Source organism: Salvelinus alpinus, chromosome 10 (assembly GCF_045679555.1).
Source record: "Salvelinus alpinus chromosome 10, SLU_Salpinus.1, whole genome shotgun sequence".
Classification (NCBI taxonomy): Eukaryota; Metazoa; Chordata; class Actinopteri; order Salmoniformes; family Salmonidae; genus Salvelinus; species Salvelinus alpinus.
Window position 1 is genome coordinate 50,921,799 of NC_092095.1, and position 7,288 is coordinate 50,929,086.

Below are 7,288 nucleotides of genomic sequence, written 5' to 3' on the forward strand. Positions count from 1 at the left end.
GCTTCTTGGATGTGCAGATGCCTTTTACAGAGACCCTGTAGTGTCTAAATGATGAACAGTGATTAAATGATCATCGGTAACCTACAAGGGTAACACAGGGTTATAGTAGCACCCCGGAGAATAAAACTAGAAATTCTCCAACTTGAGTTGGACCTTGTGCTAATCAGTGCACTGAGTTGCTGGCCTCAACAATCACATCACACAAATACATTTGTCACAAATTGCTTTAAAATTACATGTTAGTCCAAATAGCAGCATCTGCATAAACCCCTCAGGGAGCAAGCGTAGGTGACACAATTTACTGTATATTTTACTGGAGGTGTTCCTGAGAGGACAAATACTAAAAAGTCTGTTATTATGGATCACCCAGAGAGGTCACCCACACATGTAAAGTAGATCCAGGTTACTTCTACCAACAAGTCCAGTTAAAATGGGGGTATTTTCCCTGCCGTTTGTCTCTCAGATTTTGTTTACATACATACTAAAAGATTGGTTCTGGGTTCCTACGTTACCCTCCCCGCAGTGTTAAGCAATGATGTGCTGGTCCTGTGGAGAGTCTGCCGCTGCAGTGCTCCGGTGGCTGTCTCTCCCACCATCTCTCTCATACCTGCAGAGCTGGGAAAGGGAGGAGCAGCAGGGCTGCAGCCAAGGCTTCCTTAGGAGGTGTCCCGGGGCGAGCTGGTCCCTAACGGGGGTGATGGACTCCTTATGGACGGCCACTGCAACCCGGATCTCCTCCACAACCGAGTGGAAGGCGGGTTCCGTGTCTGGGGTCAGGGGCGTGGTCTCCGAGGGGGTCGCGGGAGAGGTCAAAGAGCAAAGGGGGGTCATGGTAGGTCACGTAGGATGCGGTGCAGAAACAGGCATGGGTATGCATGCAGGCTGTCCCGTTCTCGGGGTAGAAGTCCAGAGTGAAAAAGAACACCTTCCATTTTGAATAACCTTAAAGATTTACAATGAATTACAACCACCACAGTAGTTTACGTTTCAAGTTAACTTGCTTACAAAAAACATTGGAATTCTTAATCATAATTCGCAGCACTGTTACAGTAATTCAATTGCATTCTTAAAACCATTACATTGGAAATGTGGACTTACTGTTGGGAGGCTGCCACCTGACAGCGTTGAGGTAGGCGTCACAGTAACGGAAGAGAAACTCGTGCTTTGATCTCTCAACTTTCCCCTGCAGCAGGGGCATGAGGTCATGACCGTTTATCACTCTAGGAAGAGAAGACGCACACAAACACACACACACACACAATAAATGATCTCCGAGACAGAAATGGAGCATGCTGTAGGAATGATCCTTTGCGTAGGCAGAGAGACCTCAAAGGCCCTTGAAAACCTTTGATCAAAGGTTTAGATCAGCCTGATCCGCTTTTTCATTAGCTGAGATTTTTTCTAGCAGGTCCCTTTTGACACCTATTGTGAATATAATGTCTCTAGTTAGGGGGTGATTCAGAGCACTGAGAGTGCATATCATTTCTATGGTGACCTAGATTCCAAACGCTGTAGTTTTGACTGACAGACGAGGCTGCTAGAAAACCCTTCTAGTGCTTTGGACTTAACCATAGGAATAGAAGTACTTGAACAAACAATGCCCCTCAGACCTCAGCAATTTCACAGCACTCACCTGTCCCCCAGTGCCGTCCCTCCGGCTAACTTCACCGCAGTAGGGAAGATGTCCATGTTGCTGGTGGGTTCATCAATGTCTTTCCCTGCAGGTAACATCCCAGTCCAACGGAGCAGTCCTGGAACTCGGATCCCCCCCCCCCTCCCAGTTGGCGGATTTCCCTACTGCTCGGAGACAGATCGAGGCACTTTCTGAGGACTGAGAATAGGGGAAGTCCTTTATCACTCGACCCGAAATATAAGGCTTACCAGAACCTTTCATGGAAACGTCTCGTCTCTTAAGCATGAGGACATTTAGATAATCTGAGCAATTTATCTAGTAATCTATTATTCTATTCTATACATTGACTGGTTCTGACTTCCCATTTACATTCCTATTAATATACCCTACTAAACCACCGCAGATGCAAACTAAAGCCTCTCTGCACCTGCACTTCTAGGTTGAGTATTTTTACTCCTAACCGAAAATTCGACATCTGGCTGTTCGGCCTCTGTTGACCTGTTCTTTTGAAGCTGTTACAGACTGTACCTTTCTATATGCCATTCCAGCCTCTGTGCACCTCCCCCCGGACTGAGATCTCCTCAAGGTGCGCCAGCTGGTCTGAGGTCAGGTAAACCAGTGTGTTCTCCCTCAGGTTCAACCGGTCCAGAGTCTGCATGAGCTGACCTACGAATAGATGTTATGAAACAGGACATAATAGGTCAAATCCAATCAAATCTTCCAACCTTTCAAATATAATTAGTGTGGACATTTCAAATCTTCCAACCTTATGGACATAAAAAAGAAAACCATACAGCAATATAGAGTAAATATCAAGTCTTACCTACACTCCAGTCTACTTCCTGGATGGCGTTTCCATAGATACCGTGCTGACTGGTCCCCTGGAAGGCTGGTTAATGCAAACATGGCCGTGTGCACTTGGATGAAGGAGAAGAACAACAGGAAGTGTAGTGCAGAGTTCCTGTCAAAATAGTCAACACACACAGTGTAAATGGAAGAAAATAATTGTATGACAACAATGGAAACTACCGTGTACAGTATGCTTTCATTTTACAGACACAATCACCTAGGTCACCAAATATAAATAAAAAATATAAATAAAAAAACTCAACACACCTTTCTCAAAAGTTCAGTGCTTCATCTGTCATTCTCTGGGTCAGGTTCTCTGAGACATACGGCTGCTCGACCACCTCCCGGTTCCTCATTAGAAAGCAGCTAAAGTCGGGGAACGTGGCAACGAACGTACCAAAGATGGCCGCCGCGGCGCCCACCAACGCCGCCACACTCAGCACCAGCTTCCTCCACGCGGTGACCACGCCCCGCGCATGCAGGAGGGTCACTGTAGCCACACCCACTCCCAGGGTCTTGTAGGGTAGAGTTGAGAATATTTACTATCCTATATCCCTGAGGGACAATTTTCTTTATTAGCTAAAAGGTCAAACAAAGTACATACAACAAACAACATTAAAACTAGTCTGGTTACCAGTCTGTTTATGCCATCATGCCAACTCCTTATCACTTTGTTTGGCTTGACAATGACAGCAATGGAGTTGGCAAGAGCATAAACAGATCCGGGACCGCATGCTACATCAGGATACATAAATAAAAGTTAAAATACTCAACGCAACACTGTAGTAAAAAGCACGAGCTGAAGCACACCCCAAAACAGCTGTAGAGGTGCTGGCGAATGGAGAGTAAACTGTAGACAAATCTAATGTATTTAGAAAGCCCTTTTTACATCAGCAGATGTCACAAAGTGCCATTACAGAAACCCAGCTTAAAACCCCAAACAGCAAGCAATGCAGATGGAGAAGACACTCTATACACGCTCCCAACAATTTAAAAGGTTAAACCAAAATAGTGTACGTCGTCGACATGTATTGTATACTGTACATCACCTTGAAGGGTATTTGTGCTTGGACATTGGTAAAGACGGAGCCGTGGCCGAGCTGACAGTCACGTAGGTTGGTCAGGGTTATACCGTAGAAGGGGTCGAAGCCGTGCGCACTGGCGTGGTGACAGTAGTCGTCGTTCCTCTCACAGTTAAGACCAAGGTGCCATTTTTCTACAGTGGAGAGAAGGGGCCAGGTGACGGACCATATAAACTGGCAAATTCAGGCATCTTCAAAGCACAACGACCTTGGAAGACAACACATAAAGTGTTTTCAGCAGTGGAGAAAAAAGGCTGATGACGAAAATGATTCCATTTAATAATACGTCAACATGGGTTACTGAAAAGCCTGTGAGGCATGTTGCATATCAAAGAACAAGACCTTGAATGTCAACTCACATGTAAATGTACTTTGTCTGTACAACCATTGAAAAGCCAATAATGAGTATGAAAGCTATTATACAGTTCAAATCAATCATGTAGCTATACAGTCAGAATTGAAAAAAAACCTTCAAACAACAAAACAGACACATCGCTGCAACCAATCAAATTAACTGCCACTGCTTCTGCGTGTTCCCTATTCCCAAAGTGTATTGATACGTACTCATGACGATAATAAATGGGTTATACGTAGAGTTTTCCATGGACCTAAAGACGCTTGACATAGTAGCAAAGGAGAGGACTTTGGCTCACCTATGAGAGCAGTCTCGTAGCCCTGTCGTTTGGTGGCCTTGGCAAAGGTGACTTCTTCACTGGGAAGACCGCCAGACGCAGCAGAGATGATATACACCCCCTAACTGTCCAAGACAAAAATAGGATCAAAAACTGATGTGAAATCACAAAGTGGGGAGAGTAACAAAGTATAACATTATACAGTGGAATGATGATGTACTTTTCATCCTGCTGCATTGTGGTCAACATGCTATTTATTCTGTTCTATGAACTGTCCTCTCCACATAGCCTAACTAATGCATCCCTAACACCACATAATACTAGTTAGGCCTATCAATACTACCTAGTGATCTGTTAAGTGATTATAGTACTAGGCAAAGCTTTGTGTCAAACCCCAGGAGGATAGGCTACACATTGAGCTCTTGTTGTTGTTGTGTAGTATATTTTATTGCTATTGTGTTACTATTTTTACCATTTCACAGTAAAGTCTGCGCCCGTTCGGCGCATGTGACTTATAACATTTGATTTTATGTTTATGACTCGCCTCACCAGATCGTATCGGGTATCGGCCCATCAGGAAGGCTGCCCTGCTGGGCGTACAGAGGGGGGGGCAGCAGCGATATGCTGCGTCAGCCTCACCCCCTCCTGAGCCAGCATGTCGATGTTGGGGGTCCTGTAGACACAACAACACAACACATTACCACCCAGCTGGGCTCATCATCTGGAAGGATACGTTTTAGTCGTGTTTTAAAAGGTGAGCAGAGAGCACAGCAAAAATTAGAAGTCAGAATAAAAAGAACAGAATAGAATGTTGTCTTCCGAGGATGTACATTTTTGTCATCATTCAAGGCATAGCACACGTCAAACAACAACAGTAGACCAAGACAGCATGGGATCCATGGGGACTTCATTTTGATGGTGATGCACGCACACACACACACACACACACACACACACACACACACACACACACACACACACACACACACACACACACACACACACACACACACACACACACACACACACACACACACACACACACAGAACCACTGGTCACTTCCCATTTCACACTGTCTATTTAAATACTTTATCACTGACGAAGCACATCATAATATGAATTTCTCCTACTGTACATTGTATTTCAGTTGTCTCACTGTCTATACACTGGATTCTTGACAGAGCTTACTCATATATATATACACATTCAATTCGGAAAGTATTCAGACTGCTTATTCTAAAATTGGTTAAATATTTTGTTCCCTGATCAATCTACACACAATACATCATAATGCACATAGTTTTTTTTTAAATATATATTTTTTAAATGTATAAAAAATAAAATACAAAAATATCACATAAGTATTCAGACCCTTTACTCAGTACTTTGTTGAAGCACCTTTGTCAGCGATTACAGCCTCGAGTCTTCTTGGGTATGATGCTACAAGCTTGGCACACCTGTATTTAGGGAGTTTCTCCCATTCTTCTCTGCAGATCCTCTCAACCTCTGTCAAGTTGGATGGGGAGTGTCGCTGCTCAGCTATTTTCAGATCTCTCCAGAGATGTTAGATCAGGTTAAAGTCCGGGCTCTGGCTGGGCCACTCAAGGACATTCAAGACTTGTCCCGAAGCCACTCCTGCATTGTCTTGGCTATGTGCTTAGGGTCGCTGTCCTGTTGGAAGGTGAGGTCCTGAGAGCAGGTTTTCATTAAGGATCTCTCTGTACTTTGCTCCGTTAATCTTTCCCTCAATCCTGACTAGACTCTCAGTCCCTGCTGCTGAAAAACATCCCCACAGCATGATGCTGTCACCACCATGCTTCACCGTAGGGGTACCAGGTTTCCTTGTTTCTTGTTTCTCATGGTCTGATAGTCTTTAGGTGCCTTTTGGCAAACTCCAAGCTGGCTGTCATGTGCCTTTTACTGAGGAGTGGCTTCCATCTGGCCACTCTACCATAAAGGCCTGATTGGTGGAGTGCTGCAGAAATGGTTGTCCTTCTGGAAGATTCTCCCATCTCCACAGAGGAACTCCGGAGCTCTGTTAGAGTGACCATCGGGTTCTTGGTCACCTCCCTGACCAAGGCCCTTCTCCCCCGATTGCTCAGTTTGGTCGGGCGGCCAGCTTTAGGAAGAGTCTTGGTGGTTCCAAACTTCTTCCAATTAAGAATGATGGAGGCCACTGTGTTCTTGGGGACCTTCAATACTGCAGAAATGTTTTGGTACCCTTCCCCAGAATTGTGCCTCGACACAATCCTGTCTTGGATTACTTCGACCTCATGGCTTGTTTTTTTCTCTGACATGCACTGTCAACTGTGGGACCTTACAGGTGTGTACCTTTCCAAATCATGTCCAATCAATTGAATTTTCCAAAGGTGGATTCCAATCAAGTTGAGGAAACATATCAAGGAAGATCAATGGAAAAAGGATGCACCTGAGCTACATTTCGAGTCGCATAGCAAAGGGTCTGAATACTTATGTAAATAAGGTATCTGTTTTTTATTTTTAACAAATTTGCAAACATTTCTAAAAACCTGTTTTCCCTTTGTCATTATGGGATATTGTGTGTAGATTGACGAGGAAAACAATTCATTTAATCAATTTTAGAAAATGGCTGTAATGTAACAAACTGTTGAAAAAGTCAAGGGGTCTGACTACTTTCGAATGCACTTCATAAGGAAAGGGGGATACCTAGTCAGTGGTACAACTGAATGCCTTCAACTGAAATGTGTCTTCCGCATTTAAACCAACCCCTCTGAATCAGAGAGATGCGGGGGGCTGCATATACTGCTGTACATATCAGTTGACCTGTAAATCAGGTGTACATACGTATAGATTTCATTTGATTACTGCTACAGGACTATTTGGCTTGCTAAGATAAGATTTGCCCCGCAGTTCTTGTCTTTTTTTGTCTCCTTACATTTTAATTGTTTGAAATTTTACTGCATTTCTAAGAGCTAGTAACATAAGCATTTCGCTGCATCCGCTAATCTGTGTACGCAATAAACTTTGCTTTGAAGAGAGCTAGAGCAAATGTTACTAAAGATTTACACCCAAATGGCAACCTATACCCTATATAGTGTACTACTTTTGAACA

At 44.0% G+C, this 7,288-nt stretch overlaps 1 pseudogene; it reads right to left on the minus strand.

Moving 5' to 3' along the window:
- Positions 1-206: 206 nt before the first annotated feature.
- Positions 207-6,057, minus strand: LOC139532938 (steryl-sulfatase-like; annotated as a pseudogene).
- Positions 6,058-7,288: the final 1,231 nt, after the last annotated feature.